This window comes from Paroedura picta, chromosome 18 (assembly GCF_049243985.1).
Source record: "Paroedura picta isolate Pp20150507F chromosome 18, Ppicta_v3.0, whole genome shotgun sequence".
Taxonomy (NCBI): domain Eukaryota; kingdom Metazoa; phylum Chordata; class Lepidosauria; order Squamata; family Gekkonidae; genus Paroedura; species Paroedura picta.
In genome coordinates this window covers 7,272,114-7,291,797 of record NC_135386.1, presented here as the reverse complement: position 1 = coordinate 7,291,797, position 19,684 = coordinate 7,272,114, and the positions used below count along the sequence as shown (strand labels likewise).

Here is a 19,684-nt window from a genome sequence, read left to right as displayed (position 1 = left end):
CACATTTGTTGTTTATTACCATTTATGAAAACCGGAAGACTAAAATTCCTCTTGTTTTCTGCAAGCAAAGCTTCGAATATACCTAATACTTAAGTGAGAGAGCTACAGACGTCAGGCTGGAAGAACACCCGATGAACAGCCATGTCATCACAATTACTCTCTGGATGCGTTTCACTAATCAATGTGCACATGCATATTGATCACGCCATGGGAGAATACAAAAAGGTATTAAGGAACCGAAAGCCGCAACAAATGGCACATGTAAAGCACTCTGTCCGAATTTTAGGAACAGAAAATGGAAGCATGGAGGCATGCCAAATGCATCCACTCAAAATGAAGGAGAGTTGGTTCTTATATGCTGCATTTTCTCTTCCAGGGGGAGTCTCAAAGTGGCTTACGGCCCCCTTCCCTTTCCTCTCCCCACAACAGACACCCTGTGGGGTGGGTGAGGCTGAGAGAGCCCTGATATCACTGCTCGGTCAGAACAGCTTTATCAGTGCTGTGGTGAGCTCAAGGTCACCCAGCTGGCTGCATGTGGGGGGAGTGTGGAATCAAACCCGGCTCGCCAGATTAGAAGTTAGAAGTTGGATACACACTTTTCTCGGATGCTTTAGGATGCTTAGGGCTGATCCTGCGTTGAGCAGGGGGTTGGACTAGATGGCCTGTATGGTCCCTTCCAACTCTATGATTCTAGGATTCTATGATTCTAAGATTCTATGATTCTAGGATTCTAAGTTCGCGCTCCTAATCAATACCCCAAGCTGTCTGTCTGAGAGAAGGTTACTCAGAATTTCCAAATTCAGGAGCATAATTTCAAAAACCTTTGTATACTCAGAACAGCATTTTCACCTTATAACAACTTTGGAACACGGGTTTTGTCTGCAAGCAGAATCCTTTGATCAAGGCCATCCAATAAGCAGAATAGCCAAGAAGGGACCTGAACCACAATTGGCAAACTAACCCCAATAGAAGCGCCTTCCCTTTACAGATGGCCTGCCAACTGCAGTCATCCCAGGATCTGCTTTTGAAAGTGCCCCTTGTTACAGCCTTGGCCTTTTTAGTGGTGGCTTCTGATCTGCAGATCAACCTGCTGGAGAATGAGCAAACAGCCTGGCCCAATTTGGTAAACTCTGCAAAGGTGCTATATATCAGTTAGCTTTCTTCAGACTGAGATCTGTCTGTCTGGGCCTTTGTTTTGAATCTTGGCCAAAAATGGCTATTGATCTTTAGATCTACATCAGTGGCTATGGTGCAATTTTAATATTCTTATTAGTGCACTGTTTGGAATATATTTCAAAAGCCCAGCGGAGTAAAGTTACGAGTATGGTATAGGTTTTAAAAACCTCAAAAGCCTTACACTGATTTCTGATCAAAGAAGAATAGGAAAAACAGCTTTTTTTCTGATCCGTATTATATATTCTATAAAGAAAGACCTAAAGAAGCTCTATTAATTTAGGATATGTGACGATGACTTCAGTTATTACAAAACAAAAGAGAACTTCTGGCTGCCAGAAAATCTGGCTACATCACACACATGGGGGAAAAAAATTTCACCATCTGATAAATAAATACAAAGGAATAAGAAGAAAAGGAGTACATTTCAATATATAAGCCAGAAGTGAGCGCAGGCAGTGAAAACCCGAAATGAGCCACCTGCAATAACAGAGTTGTGTTCATTTTGGGTCTCTCGGGGGAAGGAGGTATTAGGTTTAATGTGTTAATTCAACGTGGAATCGGTTTCCAGAATGAAACCCATCCACAGTCCTAGATTGGGCTGCATATTCTTTTGAGAATTCTTGTCATCTGCGAGAGGGCAGCATGCACGCACGCACGCACGCACGCACGCACAGGCACATGCAAACGATCGGTAAATTATATGTCCCCCTGTCACTTCCCCAACCCCCTTTTGCAACAGACTTCACGGTAAGGCTGGGCAAGCCATTTATATGCGTTCTGTTGCTTCCTCTCTGATAAATCAATCTGAAAGGTTATTTGCATCCAAACTATCTAGGATTTAATAACGTACTGATGGACAAAACAGAGATTAGGGGGGGTGCACATGGGCGTTTTGCAGAAATAGGTGTGTGCAGTGATGCGCCACTGTGGTGGGTCTATGCAGATGAGAGCTTAATTGTGAGGCAAATGCCATCCATTATGTCTCACATCCTAGATTTGTGTGGCTGAGCCATGAAAATTATGCATCACTGCCCTTCCCCTCTTCATCTAACTCTGCCTGAAGAATCTAAACCAGGCTTTCTCAACCAGGGGTTCAGGAAATTCAGGAGTTTCTTGTCTGCCCTGGAAGGGTTTCCCGAATAAAGTAAAGGTAAACGTATCCCCTGTGCAAGCACCGAGTCATGTCTGACCCTTGGGGTGACGCCCTCTAGCATTTTCATGGCAGACTCAATACGGGGTGGTTTGCCAGTGCCTTCCCCAGTCATTACCGTTTACCCCCCAGCAAGCTGGGTACTCATTTTACCGACCTCGGAAGGATGGAAGGCTGAGTCAACCTTGAGCCGGCTGCTGGGATTGAACTCCCAACCTCATGGGCAAAGCTTTCAGACGGCTGCCTTACCACTCTGCGCCACAAGAGGCGCCACTTCTGGGGTTTCTCAAAGCCTAAAGAATGTCTTTGGGGTTTCTCAATGGTAAAAAAGTTGAGAAAGGCTAATCTAAGCTCAAGGTGGCATCCCCATATGCCTTTTACACTCTGGTTTTTCAGGAACCAAAGTTTTAAATGTGAGTGAAAGAACACCGGGGTATTCCCATTCAATTTGCTCCTTGGAATGCTCCATTGAGGAGCACGTAGATGTCCCCACAAGGGCTCACCGCTTTACTTGAATGAGCTGGCCCTGTGTCTTATCCCACCAGTTTCTTTAAATTGTATTTTTGTAAACTACTTTGGATCCCATGGGGGAGAAAAGCAGGACACAAGTGCCTCGGATGAATGAATGAATGAATGAATGAATGAATGAATAAATGAATGAATGATCATGCAAATTTGCATCCCAGGTGATACCTTTCTAAGGATTCTTCCTGACTCCTGAGGTCCTGAAGCAAGTCACTGAAACAATGAGAAAGACAGAAAAAATGCACAGTATTTGTTTTTCCTAGTGAAAACGCTAGGATTCTCCTCCACTAAATATGCGCGCGCACGGCTACATACAGTGTTTTCTGTAAACAAAGTGGCGGCAACTAGATAAGGAGATACTTCAGCTGAGCATAATTTTAAAGCAGGCTTGAAATATCGAAATGGTCATTGCCTTTCCTGATTTCTAGGAAGGGGCACCCTCCGAAAGCAGATTGACGAGGAGGAATGAGGGACATCAACAAGGGAATTAGACGTTCCAAACAAAGGCTAGGAATATAAACACGAGGAAGGGTAATCTTGAATTATGAGATTAGGATTATGCAGGCCCGTATTCTATGCATATGTCACCCTGCTGGGAGATGGATTAGGAGCAACGGGTTCAAATCACGGGAACGGAAGTTCCACTTAAAACAAGTTATTGGAGCAAAATAGGGTAGCCCAGAACTCTCTAGCGCAGGGGTAGTCAAACTGCGGCCCTCCAAAAGCGTTCGCTGGCATGGGCTCATGGGAATTGTAGTCCATGGACATCTGGAGGGCCGCAGTTTGACTACCCCTGCTCTAGCGTGTAGGCATCCTTGTAAAAATTCTCTCTGGATTGTGGGATTCCAAACCACCCGATCTTCCTTTCTTTCTTCCCCTCCTTTTATTTTTCTTTCTTAAGCTCTTTTCTCCTTCCTTCCTTCCTTCCTTCCTTCCTTCCTTCCTTCCTTCCTTCCTTCCTTCCTTCCTTCCTTCCTTCCTTCCTTCCCTTATCCCTGAGTCCTATTCTCCTTCCTTCCTTCCTTCCTTCCTTCCTTCCTTCCTTCCTTCCTTCCTTCCTTCCTTCCTTCCTTCCTTCCTTCCTTCCTTCCCTTATCCCTGAGTCCTATTCTCCTTCCTTCCTTCCTTCCTTCCTTCCTTCCTTCCTTCCTTCCTTCCTTCCTTCCTTCCTTCCTTCCTTCCTTCCTTCCTTCCTTCCTTCCTTCCTTCCTTCCTTCCTTCCACTGGCTAGGCCGCCCCTCCTAGCCAGCTAGCTCGTGGCAGCTAACAACACCCATTAAAATACAATACAGAAAATTTATTTCATGTCTCGCCTCTCCCAGGAAACTCGAGGGAGCACCCCATGACCCAAGAGGGAGCTGCTCCTGTTGGACGGGTGCAGGAAGCATTTCTTCCCACAGTGACAACCCCCCCCCCCTCCCCTGGCCATGCACACAATGTAAAAGAATAGCCAAAATACAAATGGCTGTAGGTTCCTCTCATTGTACGGCTACCAGGGAAGTCTGAAACGTCCCCATAAACGCATAAAGGCGGTTAAAACCAGGCCATCAGCCGAGCTCATTCGAGTGCCCAAGCCCGCTTGCCTGACCTTTGTTTGTGCTGTGTGCTGCAAAACAGTTTTAATTCTCTATCCATCCTGAGAATGTCTCTAAACAATAAGGCGCAAGGAACCGACCGATGGCGAGCGGGTGAGAATTCTAGTGCCGCTTCGGAAATCTCAGGATCTGCTTGGCAACGATCCGGTTAGTGAACATTTGTTCTTTTTCTTCACTTGCTCGTTTGGGGAAAAGTCCCTTCTACCTCCCCCCCCCCCAGCCTTTGAAGTTTCAAAGTGAAATCTTTTATGGGCTGTGCGCTTGGAAACATTTTCAAGTTTGCCCACTCGTTTTCTGGGGAGGCGCCTGGCTTTTCGGTGGAAAAGCGGCCGATTAAATTTTCTTTGGCGCGCGTGCCTCTCTTTTCCGAGCCGTCAAAGCGAGCCAGAAATTGTCATTCCGAAACCCGCAACGTTGAAAATCTCTTTGTTTTCTAAGTTAAGGGGGATTATTAGCTCAACCGCATTGCACGTGCGCCAAGATTAAGAAACAGAAACACAGGGGCGAGTCGTCTCTTCTGCGTCTATCTCTAAGCCTACTTCTGTCTACAAAAGGGCTGAACTCCTTGCGATACCCAACACCCCGAAACGGCTTACGACATAAATTCCCTTAAGTAAGCCTGAGACAGACCTGGAGTCATTTAAGAGCCTAATTCGCGGCGTTCTTATGCCTAGTAGCAATGTTTACCATCTGCCCGAGTCAGCCTGTTGAGGTAATTGTGACTCTATAAATAGGGGAACATATGCTGTGCATATTTGGGCTTTAACTACAACAGGCTTTATGGAAAAGAGCTGGAAGGAAGATGAGGATGCAAGTTGAGGAGGACTAGCATATTGTTCCTTTCTGCGGTGAATCCTTTTGCTTAGACGGAGCTACACATAACAGCTTGGCCAAGAGTCTTCTCGGCAACAGGTTGCTCTTTCAATCGGCCTCCCAGGAAAATGACAGGTTTTCTTCTCTGCTTGTTCTTAGAAGTGTTAATGAAGGTGGAGAGGCAGTATCTGGAACAAGGGAAGCCAAGTAGGGTTCCCTAGAATCATAGAATCATAGAGTTGGAAGGGGCCATACAGGCCATCTAGTCCAACCCCCTGCTCATAGAATCATAGAATCATAGAAACATAGAATCATAGAATCATAGAGTTGGAAGGGGCCATACAGGCCATCTAGTCCAACCCCCTGCTCATAGAATCATAGAATCATAGAAACATAGAATCATAGAATCATAGAGTTGGAAGGGGCCATACAGGCCATCTAGTCATAGAATCATAGAATCATAGAGTTGGAAGGGGCCATACAGGCCATCTAGTCCAACCCCCTGCTCAACGCAGGATTAGCCCTCATTCCAAGTGCTCACCCCGACACTACCAACAGCCTTCCGGGACTTTTTTCAAGGTACATAGATGCATGCATGCGTCAAACAAACCTTAGTTTTGTTTATGAGGAGGAGGAAGAAGAGTTGTACCCCACCTTTCTTTACCTGAACAAGTCTCAAAGCGCTTATAGTTCCCACTCCCCACAAATCTCCAAGCGGCTTACAATCGCCTTCCCTTTGAATAAATCTTTGCTGGTCTTAAAGCTGCCATTGGACTCAAATTTTGTTGTGCTACTTCAGAGCAACGCGGGGATCCGCTGGAATCTATCTTGAGATCAAAAGCAAGGTTCGAAACCATGGTTGTAAAAGGGGAGCAATAAAGAAACTAGTCATAATTTATATCTTTGGCTATAACCGCCCGGTGACGTACCCTCAAAGAGATGCTGATTGGCAGGTCCAGCGCTGAGCAAGACGAGAACACGAATATTGGTTCTGAGACTGGATCAACCTGACATTTTTAAAGCAGCTGATATGAATTGCCAATGCACGCTCTCAAAACTACCTGGTTCCCTCAAGACTGAATTGCAAAGCAGATCAGTAGCTGCAGGGGGATTGCTACAGGCAAGCGACAATATTCCACGACAGCAAACGAAGGTCCCGCAAATTCCCAAGAAAGGAAAGGCGGAGAAACTGGAACGGTATCAAAGCAAGCTACGCTTCCTGTCCCTCAAGCTGGAGTTTCAACATTTTTCTGTGACAGAGAGGAGGAGGGGAATTGTGATGATAAACACGAAGAACATACGGAAGAGAAATTGCCCCCCTTTACAACTTTACACTGGTTGGGGAAGCTTTCCTAGGGGTGTCCCACCACTTAGGGCTTGGGAAGACTGACGTTGTTCTGGAGCGCTTCCAATTTGGGATGGGATCAAAACTGTTTGAGGGGTATCCAATCTGACCTCAGGCACCGACTGGTTCAGATCTGGGCATCCTTTCTCGTGAGAACCAAATGTCTCCAGGAATGTACAGTGCAGTGTAGCTCATTTCGTCCATTGATTGTTGCATTATTCACTGATGAAGTTTACGAAACAAGGGTAATTCACCGGGACTTGTTGGTTATTCTGTTGGAAACTGGCACACTCCTGTTAGGAGGTTCCCTCATTGAACGGTTTATTGAGCCTCCATGGATTCATTTGGTGTTTACTTGCTACATTACGTGTACTTTGTCAGTTAGCTGCATTCAACTCAAGGTGGGCAACAGCATATAAATAAACAAGGATAATTCAATAAACATTGTTAAAAAAGGTAAAAGGTAAAAGTATCCCCTGTGCAAGCACCAGGTCATGTCTGACCCTTGGGGTGACGCTCTCTAGCGTTTTCTTGGCAGACTCAATACGGGGTGGTTTGCCAGTGCCTTCCCCAGTCATTACAGTTTACCCCCCAGCAAGCTGGGTGCTCATTTTACCGACCTCGGAAGGATGGAAGGCTGAGTCAACCTTGAGCCGGCTGCTGGGATCAAACTCCCAGCCTCATGGGCAGAGCTTTCAGACTGCATGTCTGCTGCCTTACCACATTAAGTACAAACATTAAAACCATCAATAATTCAGAATTGGGTCAAGCTAGATTCTTCTAAGCCACCTCCTCTCTTCTGGTGAGTGGGGTAATAAGAGGGATCAAGGCTTAGCTGACTGATGCCAAATTTCCAATATTATCTTCGGCTTCAACCTGGCGGAACAGCTTTTTGCAGGCCCTGCTGAACTCTCCTAGGCCCTACACAGCCCTGATCTCACCAGGGAGTAGGTTCCACCAGGCCAGTTTAACATCTCACCAAAACGGACGTAATTACAATGCAGAGGAGTTCTCCTCTCGACCTCGGGAGACTTAGGTGCAAAGCCAGCATTAGCTCAATGGTGTGCTTGCAAAACATTAGCCTCAGGGGAGGGGGGCATATAAATATAATAAATAAATAAACGTAAGTTAGACAGCCAAGAGGGGGCATCTAATGCAAACCAATGCCCAGTGGTACTCTGGGAATTTATTTCTTTTTCATCACGCCCGATCTTTAAATTGGTGTCCTTTGAGGCAAGGTTTGTTTGAGTCCAAATACAAAATGGGCCGATAAAACTCATATCGATTACTTTAACAAGCTCATTAAATCTGATTAACCTCTCCCAAGACCATTAGCTTATCATCCCCCCCCTGCTTCAAGGTGAAAGACACCTTTCTGCGAATGACGAAGGTCACCTTGCAACTACCTCCTGCTTTTATTGTAAAAAATATCACGATTCAACATGGGGTTCTGGGTTTTAGAATTCAAAGCACAGTATACAAACACAGGCGTCTTTTTTTTCTTTTCCAGTTTTTGGCTGTTCCTGCTGCAGAGATGCATCTACAGGGCCTGACAGCTTATTACGCAGCTATAAACTTGTTTTATTGCCCGTAAAGATATTCAGATGTGAAATGCAGGCCATATAGGAAGCCTAATGCCTGTGGGATGGAGTAATAGATTTGCACCGCCAATTGCTACAAGCCCAGCAATGGGAGAAGGTGAGAAATGTCCATGCTTTAGCCGTAACTTGAGCCCCGGAGCTTGGCAAACTGAACGAGTCGGTGGTTCTATCCTGGCTAGTCTTTTCCCTTGTGGTTAGGAGTGTGGACTTCTAATCTGGCGAGCCGGGTTTGACTGCAGCCAGCTGGGTGACCTTAGACTCGCCACAGCACTGATAAAACTGTTCTGACAGAGCAGAAATATCAGGGCTCTCTGAGCCTCATCCACCTCACAGGGTGTCTGTTGTGGGGAGAGGAAAGGGAAGGCGACTGTAAGCCGCTTCGAGATTCCTTCGGGTAGAGAAAAGCAGCATATAAGAACCAACTCTTCTTCTGCTGCTCCCCATTCACATGACCTTTTAACATCACAGCAGTCACTATTCTTACTTTGAATTAGTTGACTTTCAGGCATCTTGTCATCTGGGCTCTTGGCAACGTTCTGTTATTTAGGTGTGGTGGTTAAGAGTGCGGGCTTCTCATCTGGCAAGCTGGATTTGATTCCCTGCTCCCCCTCCACATGCAGCCAGCTGGGTGAACTTGGGCTGACCATAGCACTGATAAAGCTGTTCTGACCGAGCAGTGATATCAGGGCTCTCTCAGTCTCACCCACCTCACAAGGTGTCTGTTGTAGGGAGAGGAAAGGGAAGGTGATTGTAAACTGCTTTTAGATTCCTTTGTAATTCCTCTTCTTCTGAGGGTTGGGACCACACAAAGCGATCCCAGCGTCATATGCCGAATTTCTTGTATGAGCTAGCAAAATGGCACGTAACTTTCCGCAGTACATAGAATCTTTTGCCCAGTCCAAAGGACGCACCGTGCAAAATCAGGCATATCATGTACAGACCTGTGTGCACAACCACCAAATTCACGCAACACATCACCTGCATGCTGTCAGTGTGCAAACATTCAAAGCCAGTCATGGCTACCACATGGAGATGCAGTCATTCAGGTAAGCAATAGGGGGGTTTAATCCCAAATTTTATTATTCCTTTGGACTGGATGATGGTGAACACCTTATGCATCCCTCATAGACTTTAAGGGCTATTTTTCACTTTATGCTTTAGAAACCCAATGTAGGTTCTTGGCCAACCAAGGTTCTTGGCCATCTTCATGTTTGACTGTTACAATGGTTATTGATAAGTTTATATTGCTTTGGGGAAGTTTTTTACTCTATTGAAGGTTTCGTTAGGCATTTCCATTACCACGTAACTATTTTCCTGTTACAGCAATAACCTTGTAGATGTTTCCATCTATTGTATAATTTGGTAGATGTTTTCAATTATTGTATTTTCATAACGGATTGTCTACAATGAATAGCAATTTTTTTCCGCCCAGCCTTACATACTTATGTAAAATGTCCCCTTTTGTAGAAGCTGATAATTTGTGGAATTGTTTGCTAATAGGTTTATTTTTAATACTGAACTGAAGAAGGTACAGACCAAAACATTTCCCATTCTCTTCTTCAAGCAAATCCTGCTACCCATTAAATATCTTCATTGGAGGAAGGGACTGTGGCAAGTTTAGGAATGAGCTCAGGTTCATTGTTATTTACAATATTTCGCTTTGTTTCACTGCATGTAGGACGGCACAGGTGGGCTTCTAATGTCTGCATCAGGCCACTGACACTGGCTTAAATCCGGACAGGTACGGGTAAAATTCTGCACAGGTTGGACCAAGGTTGCTCATGCAATGCTTAGTTCAGCAATCTAACTTTGTCTCAGACCCCTTTACAGTCAGCGCTGCAGACTCAATCCAAATTGAAGCCAAATAAGAAACCAAAAGACAAACGGTGAGGTGGGAAAATGCGTTTCAATTCACTGAGGCTCCTATATATCTTACATATGCTTCATTGGGGGATGTGCAAAATATTATACTCATATTTCCCACAGCAACAGAGTTTGAGCATAAGAGCCTCAGAGTGAATTCAAATCAGTTCTACCACTGCATCAGTTCTGTCTCTGTCTCCTTCTGTCTTTGCTCCAGGCTCGGTGTGGTCCTCCTTTACCTACCACTACATGAAGAAAAGAAGAGCCCCAGTGGATCAAGCCAGTGTTCCATGGAGACCAGCATCCTATCCCACACAGTGGCCAACCAGCTCCTCTACAGGTCCAACAGGAAGGCATAAAGATGGAGGCCCTAATAAGAACATGAGAGGAGCCCTGATGGATCAGACCAGTGGTCCATGGAGTCCAGCATCCTGTCCCACGCAGCTATGGTCATATATCTGATCAGTGTTTAGACAATTTAAACAAAATTATTAAAAATTTAATTAACTCCCACCCATTTGGGAAAGCCTTCCAGGGATATCAAGAAACCCCGAGGTTTCACGAAACCCTGTTTCAGAAAGCGTGTTTAAAAGGACCAGGAAGGCCCATATTATTAAACAAAGCTGGGCTTAATTGTTTTGTACTAATATCTCTGTAAGAAGGAGCGATAAAAAGCACATGCAAGATAGTTTCAATGTTGCTTGTTTTACAAGGGCAGTATATGTCTGAATATGCTAGTTTTCGAAGACAGCCATTTTATAGCTGGCTCCTCCCCTCAAGGCAGCCGTTTTGTAGCTGGCTCCTCCTCTCCTCAATACAGCCATTTTGTAGCTGGCTCCTCCCCTCCACAAGACAGCAATTTTGTAGCTGGCTCCTACCTTCATCAAGGCAGACATTTTGTAGCTGGCTCCTACCCTCCTCAAGACAGCCATTTTGTAGCTGACTCCTCCGTCCTCAAGGTAGCCATTGTGTAGCTGGCTCCTCCGCTCATCAAGGCAGCCATTTGTAGCTGGCTCCTCTCCTCAGTGTTGATTGGCTGATCTTACTTCCTGATCCAGTGTTGAGTGGCTGAGGCTTGTGATCTCACTTTCTGTCTCAATGTTGATTGGCTGAGGTTTGTGGTCTGACTCAGTGTTGATTGGCTAATCTCACTTCCTGATTTGTGTTTGTTTGTTATTTTGGCTCCTCCCCTACCATTGGCAGCCATTTTGTTGCTCGCATCTCTCCTACAAATGGCAGCCATTTTGTAGCTGGCTCCTACCCTCCTCAAGGTAGACAATTTGTTGCTGGCTCCTCCCCTCCACAAGGCAGCCATTTAGTAGCTGGCTCCTCCCTTCCTCAAGGAAGCCATTTCGTAGCTGGCACCTCCCTTCCTCAAGCAGCCATTTTGTAGCTGGACCCTCCCCTCCCCAAGGCAGCCATTTAGTAGCTGGATCCTCCCATCCTCAAGGCAGCCATTTTGTAGCTGGCTCCTCCCCTCCTCAAGGCAGCCATTTTGTAGCTGGACCCTCCCCTCCCCAAGGCAGCCATTTAGTAGCTGGCTCCTCCACTCCTCAAGGCAGCCATTTTGTAGCTGACTCCTAACCTCCTCAAGACAGCCATTTTGTAGCTGAATCCTAACTTCCTCAAGGCTGCCATTTTGAAGCTGGCTCCTCCCCTCCTCAAGGCAGCCATTTTGTAGCTGGCTCCTTCCCTCCTCAAGTCAGCCATTTTCTAGCTGGCCCCTCCCCTCCTCAAGGCAGCCATTCTGTAGCTGACCCCTCCCCTCCTCAAGGCAGCCATTTTGTGGCTGGCTCCTCCCCTCAGTGTTGATTGGCTGATCCCACTTCCTGATTCAGTGTTGAGTGGGTGAGCCTTGTGATCTCAATTTCTGTCTCAGTGTTGATTGGTTGAGGCTTGTGGTATAACTTCCAAACTCAGTGTTGAATGGCTAATCTAACTTCCTGACTTTGTGTTTGTTTGTTATTTTGGCTCCTCCCCTACCAATGGCAGCCATTTTGTAGCTGGCTCCTCCCCTCAATTTGTCAGCCATTTTGTAGCTGGCTCCTCCCCTCCTCAAGGCAGCCATTTTGTAGCTGGCTCCTCCCCTCAGTGTTCATTGGCTGATCTCACTTCCTGATTCATTGTTGAATGGCTGAGGCTTGTGATCTCACTTTCTGTCTCAGTGTTGATTAGCTAATCTCACTTCCTGACTTTGTGTTTGTTTGTTATTTTGGCTCCTCCCCTACCAATGGTAGCCATTTTGTAACTGACTTCTTTCCTAACCATGGCAGCCATTTTGTGGCTGGCTGCTCCCCTCCTCAAGGTAGACATTTTGTAGCTGGCTCCTCCCCTTCTCAAGGGAGCCATTTTGGAGCTGGCTCCTCCCGTCAAGGCAGACATTTTGTAGCTGGCACCTCCCCTCCACAAGGCAGCCATTTTGCAGCTGACTCCTCCCCTCCTCAAGACAGCCATTTTGGAGCTGGCTCATCCCCACCTCAAAGCAGCCATTTTGGAGCTGGCTCCTCCCCTACCTATGGTGGCCATTTTGTAGCTGACTTCTTTCCTACCCATGGCAGCCATTTTGTAGCTGGCTCCTCCCCTCCTCAAGGTAGACATTTTGTAGCTGGCTCCTCCCCTTCTCAGGGGAGCCATTTTGTAGCTGGCTCCTCCCCTCCTCAAGGTAGACATTTTGTAGCTGGCTCCTCCTCTTCTCAAAGAAGCCATTTTGGAGCTGGCTCCTCCCCTCCTCAAATCAGCCATTATGGAGCTGGCTCCTCCCCTACCTATGGCAGCCATTTTGTAGCTGACTTCTTTCCTACCCATGGCAGCCATTTTGTGGCTGGCTCCTCCCCTCCTCAAGGTAGACATTTTGTAGCTGGCTCCTCCCCTTCTCAAGGGAGCTATTTTGTAACTGGCTCCTCCCCTCCTCAAGCAAGCCACTTTGTAGCTGCCTCCTCCCCTTCTCATAGAAGCCATTTTGTAGGTGGCTCCTCCCCTTCTCAAGGAAGCCATTTTGTAGCTGGTTCCTGCCCTTCTTAAGGCAGCCATTTTGTAGTTGGCGCCTCCCCTCCTCAAGGCAGCCATTTTGTAGCTGGCTCCTCCCCTCAGTGTTGATTGGCTGATGTCACCTACTGATTCAGTGTTGAGTGGCTAATCTCACTTCCTGATTCTGTGTTTGTTTGTTATTTTGGCTCCTCCCCTACCTAGGGCTGCCATTTTGGAGCTGACATCTTTCCTAACCATGACAGCCATTTTGTGGCTGGCTCCGGTCCTCCTCAAGGTGGACATTTTGTACCTGGCTCCTCCCCTTATCAAGGGAGCCATTTTGTAGCTGGCCCATCCCCTCCTCAAGGTAGACATTTTGTAGCTGGCTCCTCCCCTTCTCAAAGGAGCCATTTTGTAGCTGGCTCCTCCCCTCCTCAAGGCAGCCATTTTGTAGATGGCTCCTCCCCTCCTCAAAGCAGCCATTTTGTACCTGGCTCCTCCCCTTCTCAAGGCAGCCATTATGTAGCTGGCTCCTCCCCTCCTCAAAGAAGCCATTTTGTAGCTGGTTCCTGCCCTTCTCAAGGCAGCCATTTTGTAGCTGGCTCCTCTCCTCCTCAAGGCAGCCATTTTGTAGCTGGCTCCTCCCCTCCTCAAGGCAGCCATTATGTAGCTGGCTCCTCCCCTTCTCAAAGAAGCCATTTTGTAGGTGGCTCCTCCCCTTCTCAAAGAAGCCATTTTGTAGCTGGTTCCTGCCCTTCTCAAGGCAGCCATTTTGTAGGTGGCTCCTACCCTCCTCAAGGCAGCCATTTTGTAGCTGGCTCCTCCCCTTCTCAAAGAAGCCATTTTGTAGTTGGCCCCTCCCCTCCTCAAGGCAGCCATTTTGTAGCTGGCTCCTCCCTCCTCAAGGGAGCCATTTTGTAGCTGGCCCATCCCCTCCTCAAGGCAGCCATTTTTAGCTGGCTCCTCCCCTCAGTGTTGATTGGCTGATCTCATTTCCTGATTCAGTGTTGAGTGGCTGAACCTTGTGATCTGACTTTCTGTCTCAGTGTTGATTGGTTGAGGCTTGTGGTGTGACTTCCAAACTCAGTGTTGATTGGCTAATCTCACTTCCTGACTTTGTGTTTGTTTTTTTGGCTCCTCCCCTACCAATGGCAGCCATTTTGTAGCTAACTTCTTTCCTACCCATGGCAGCCATTTTGTAGCTGGCTCCTCCCCTTCTCAAGGGAGCCATTTTGTACCTGGCTCCTCCCCTTCTCAAGGGAGCCATTTTGTACCTGGCTCCTCCCCTTCTCAAGGGAGCCATTTTGTAGGTGGCTCCTCCCCTCCTCAAGGTAGACATTTTGTAGTTGGCTCCTCCCCTTCTCAAAGAAGCCATTTTGTAGCTGGTTCCTGCCCTTCTCAAGGCAGCCATTTTGTAGCTGGCTCCTCCCATTCTCAAGGCAGCCATCTTGTAGCTGGCTCCTCCCCTCCTCAAGGCAGCCATTTTGTAGCTGGCCCCTCCCCTCCTCAAGGCAGCCATTTTGTAGCTGGCTCCTCCCCTCCTCAAGGCAGCCATTATGTAGCTGGCTCCTCCCCTTCTCAAAGAAGCCATTTTGTAGGTGGCTCCTCCCCTTCTCAAAGAAGCCATTTTGTAGTTGGCCCCTCCCCTCCTCAAGGCAGCCATTTTGTAGCTGGCTCCTCCCCTCCTCAAGTGAGCCATTTTGTAGCTGGCTCCTCCCCTCCTCCTGGTAGACATTTTGTAGCTGGCTCCTCCCCTTCTCATGGGAGCCATTTTGTAGCTGGCTCTTCCCCTCCTCAAGGCAGCCATTTTGTAGGTGGCTCCTCCCCTTCTCAAAGAAGCCATTTTGTAGCTGGCTCCTGCCCATCTCAAGACAGCCATTTTGTAGCTGGCTCCTCCACTCCTCAAGTCAGCCATTTTGTAGCTGGCCCATCCCCTTCTCAAGGCAGCCATTTTTAGCTGGCTCCTCCCCTCAGTGTTGATTGGCTGATCTCATTTCCTGATTCAGTGTTGAGTGGCTGAACCTTGTGATCTGACTTTCTGTCTCAGTGTTGATTGGTTGAGGCTTGTGGTGTGACTTCCAAACTCAGTGTTGATTGGCTAATCTCACTTCCTGACTTTGTGTTTGTTTGTTATTTTGGCTCCTCCCCTACCAATGGCAGCCATTTTGTAGCTGACTTCTTTCCTACCCATGGCAGCCATTTTGTAGCTGGCTCCTCCCCTTCTCAAGGGAGCCATTTTGTACCTGGCTCCTCCCCTTCTCAAGGGAGCCATTTTGTAGGTGGCTCCTCCCCTTCTCAAGGGAGCAATGTTGTAGGTGGCTCCTCCCCTCCTCAAGGCAGCCATTTTGTAGCTGGCCCCTCCCCTCCTCAAGGCAGCCATTTTGTAGCTGGCTCCTCCCCTCCTCAAGGCAGCCATTATGTAGCTGGCTCCTCCCCTTCTCAAAGAAGCCATTTTGTAGGTGGCTCCTCCCCTTCTCAAAGAAGCCATTTTGTTGTTGGCCCCTCACCTCCTCAAGGCAGCCATTTTGTAGCTGGCTCCTCCCCTCCTCAAGTGAGCCATTTTGTAACTGGCTCCTCCCCTCCTCCTGGTAGACATTTTGTAGCTGGCTCCTCCCCTTCTCATGGGAGCCATTTTGTAGCTGGCTCTTCCCCTCCTCAAGGCAGCCATTTTGTAGGTGGCTCCTCCCCTTCTCAAAGAAGCCATTTTGTAGCTGGCTCCTGCCCATCTCAAGACAGCCATTTTGTAGCTGGCTCCTCCCCTCCTCAAGGCAGCCATTTTGTAGATGGCGCCTCCCCTCCTCAAAGCAGCCATTTTGTACCTGGCTCCTCCCCTTCTCAAGGCAGCCATTATGTAGCTGGCTCCTCCCCTCCTCAAAGAAGCCATTTTGTAGCTGGTTCCTGCCCTTCTCAAGGCAGCCATTTTGTAGCTGGCTCCTCTCCTCCTCAAGGCAGCCATTTTGTAGCTGGCTCCTCCCCTCCTCAAGGCAGCCATTATGTAGCTGGCTCCTCCCCTTCTCAAAGAAGCCATTTTGTAGGTGGCTCCTCCCCTTCTCAAAGAAGCCATTTTGTAGCTGGTTCCTGCCCTTCTCAAGGCAGCCATTTTGTAGGTGGCTCCTACCCTCCTCAAGGCAGCCATTTTGTAGCTGGCTCCTCCCCTTCTCAAAGAAGCCATTTTGTAGTTGGCCCCTCCCCTCCTCAAGGCAGCCATTTTGTAGCTGGCTCCTCCCTCCTCAAGGGAGCCATTTTGTAGCTGGCCCATCCCCTCCTCAAGGCAGCCATTTTTAGCTGGCTCCTCCCCTCAGTGTTGATTGGCTGATCTCATTTCCTGATTCAGTGTTGAGTGGCTGAACCTTGTGATCTGACTTTCTGTCTCAGTGTTGATTGGTTGAGGCTTGTGGTGTGACTTCCAAACTCAGTGTTGATTGGCTAATCTCACTTCCTGACTTTGTGTTTGTTTTTTTGGCTCCTCCCCTACCAATGGCAGCCATTTTGTAGCTAACTTCATTCCTACCCATGGCAGCCATTTTGTAGCTGGCTCCTCCCCTTCTCAAGGGAGCCATTTTGTACCTGGCTCCTCCCCTTCTCAAGGGAGCCATTTTGTAGGTGGCTCCTCCCCTCCTCAAGGTAGACATTTTGTAGTTGGCTCCTCCCCTTCTCAAAGAAGCCATTTTGTAGCTGGTTCCTGCCCTTCTCAAGGCAGCCATTTTGTAGCTGGCTCCTCCCATTCTCAAGGCAGCCATTTTGTAGCTGGCTCCTCCCCTCCTCAAGGCAGCCATTTTGTAGCTGGCCCCTCCCCTCCTCAAGGCAGCCATTTTGTAGCTGGCTCCTCCCCTCCTCAAGGCAGCCATTATGTAGCTGGCTCCTCCCCTTCTCAAAGAAGCCATTTTGTAGGTGGCTCCTCCCCTTCTCAAAGAAGCCATTTTGTAGTTGGCCCCTCCCCTCCTAAAGGCAGCCATTTTGTAGCTGGCTCCTCCCCTCCTCAAGTGAGCCATTTTGTAGCTGGCTCCTCCCCTCCTCCTGGTAGACATTTTGTAGCTGGCTCCTCCCCTTCTCATGGGAGCCATTTTGTAGCTGGCTCTTCCCCTCCTCAAGGCAGCCATTTTGTAGGTGGCTCCTCCCCTTCTCAAAGAAGCCATTTTGTAGCTGGCTCCTGCCCATCTCAAGACAGCCATTTTGTAGCTGGCTCCTCCACTCCTCAAGTCAGCCATTTTGTAGCTGGCCCATCCCCTTCTCAAGGCAGCCATTTTTAGCTGGCTCCTCCCCTCAGTGTTGATTGGCTGATCTCATTTCCTGATTCAGTGTTGAGTGGCTGAACCTTGTGATCTGACTTTCTGTCTCAGTGTTGATTGGTTGAGGCTTGTGGTGTGACTTCCAAACTCAGTGTTGATTGGCTAATCTCACTTCCTGACTTTGTGTTTGTTTGTTATTTTGGCTCCTCCCCTACCAATGGCAGCCATTTTGTAGCTGACTTCTTTCCTACCCATGGCAGCCATTTTGTAGCTGGCTCCTCCCCTTCTCAAGGGAGCCATTTTGTACCTGGCTCCTCCCCTTCTCAAGGGAGCCATTTTGTAGGTGGCTCCTCCCCTTCTCAAGGGAGCAATGTTGTAGGTGGCTCCTCCCCTCCTCAAGGTAGACATTTTGTAGTTGGCTCCTCCCCTTCTCAAAGAAGCCATTTTGTAGCTGGTTCCTGCCCTTCTCAAGGCAGCCATTTTGTAGCTGGCTCCTCCCCTCCTCAAGGCAGCCATTATGTAGCTGGCTCCTCCCCTTCTCAAAGAAGCCATTTTGTAGGTGGCTCCTCCCCTTCTCAAAGAAGCCATTTTGTAGTTGGCCCCTCACCTCCTCAAGGCAGCCATTTTGTAGCTGGCTCCTCCCCTCCTCAAGTGAGCCATTTTGTAACTGGCTCCTCCCCTCCTCCTGGTAGACATTTTGTAGCTGGCTCCTCCCCTTCTCATGGGAGCCATTTTGTAGCTGGCTCTTCCCCTCCTCAAGGCAGCCATTTTGTAGGTGGCTCCTCCCCTTCTCAAAGAAGCCATTTTGTAGCTGGCTCCTGCCCATCTCAAGACAGCCATTTTGTAGCTGGCTCCTCCACTCCTCAAGTCAGCCATTTTGTAGCTGGCCCATCCCCTTCTCAAGGCAGCCATTTTTAGCTGGCTCCTCCCCTCAGTGTTGATTGGCTGATCTCATTTCCTGATTCAGTGTTGAGTGGCTGAACCTTGTGATCTGACTTTCTGTCTCAGTGTTGATTGGTTGAGGCTTGTGGTGTGACTTCCAAACTCAGTGTTGATTGGCTAATCTCACTTCCTGACTTTGTGTTTGTTTGTTATTTTGGCTCCTCCCCTACCAATGGCAGCCATTTTGTAGCTGACTTCTTTCCTACCCATGGCAGCCATTTTGTAGCTGGCTCCTCCCCTTCTCAAGGGAGCCATTTTGTACCTGGCTCCTCCCCTTCTCAAGGGAGCCATTTTGTAGGTGGCTCCTCCCCTTCTCAAGGGAGCAATGTTGTAGGTGGCTCCTCCCCTCCTCAAGGTAGACATTTTGTAGTTGGCTCCTCCCCTTCTCAAAGAAGCCATTTTGTAGCTGGTTCCTGCCCTTCTCAAGGCAGCCATTTTGTAGCTGGCTCCTCCCCTCCTCAAGGCAGCCATTTTGTAGCTGGCCCCTCCCCTCCTCAAGGCAGCCATTTTGTAGCTGGCTCCTCCCCTCCTCAAGGCAGCCATTATGTAGCTGGCTCCTCCCCTTCTCAAAGAAGCCATTTTGTAGGTGGCTCCTCCCCTTCTCAAAGAAGCCATTTTGTAGTTGGCCCCTCACCTCCTCAAGGCAGCCATTTTGTAGCTGGCTCCTCCCCTCCTCAAGTGAGCCATTTTGTAGCTGGCTCCTCCCCTCCTCCTGGTAGACATTTTGTAGCTGGCTCCTCCCCTTCTCATGGGAGCCATTTTGTAGCTGGCTCTTCCCCTCCTCAAGGCAGCCATTTTGTAGGTGGCTCCTCCCCTTCTCAAAGAAGCCATTTTGTAGCTGGCTCCAGCCCATCTCAAGACAGCCATTTTGTAGCTGGCTCCTCCCCTCCTCAAGGCAGCCATTTTGTAGCTGGCCCATCCCCTCCTCAAGGCAGCCATTTTTAGCTGGCTCCTCCACTCAGTGTTGATTGGCTGATCTCATTTCCTGATTCAGTGTTGAGTGGCTGAACCTTGTGATCTGACTTTCTGTCTCAGTGTTGATTGGTTGAGGCTTGTGGTGTGACTTCCAAACTCAGTGTTGATTGGCTAATCTCACTTCCTGACTTTGTGTTTGTTTGTTATTTTGGCTCCTCCTCTACCAATGGCAGCCATTTTGTAGCTGACTTCTTTCCTACCCATGGCAGCCATTTTGTAGCTGGCTCCTCCCCTTCTCAAAGGAGCCATTTTATACCTGGCTTCTCCCCTTCTCAAGGGAGCCATTTTGTACCTGGCTCCTCCCCTTCTCAAGGGAGCCATTTTGTAGGTGGCTCCTCCCCTCCTCAAGGTAGACATTTTGTAGTTGGCTCCTCCCCTTCTCAAAGAAGCCATTTTGTAGCTGGTTCCTGCCCTTCTCAAGGCAGCCATTTTGTAGCTGGCTCCTCCCCTCCTCAAGGCAGCCATTTTGTAGCTGGCTCCTACCCTCCTCAAGGCAGCCATTT

General features: G+C 48.3%; 1 protein-coding gene across 11 annotated transcripts in view; it reads right to left on the bottom strand.

Annotated features, from left to right (window-relative positions):
* Nucleotides 1–19,684, bottom strand: part of SEMA6D (semaphorin 6D) — a 686,652-nt gene that overhangs the window by 154,780 nt on the left and 512,188 nt on the right. The window contains exon 4 of one of the 11 annotated variants that reach the window (XM_077318063.1): nucleotides 3,020–3,064. The exons of the other annotated variants lie outside the window; for them this stretch is intronic. The gene's annotated coding sequence lies outside the window, so the exon portion shown is untranslated. The remainder of the gene's footprint in view (nucleotides 1–3,019; nucleotides 3,065–19,684) is intronic. 11 annotated transcript variants of the gene reach the window in all.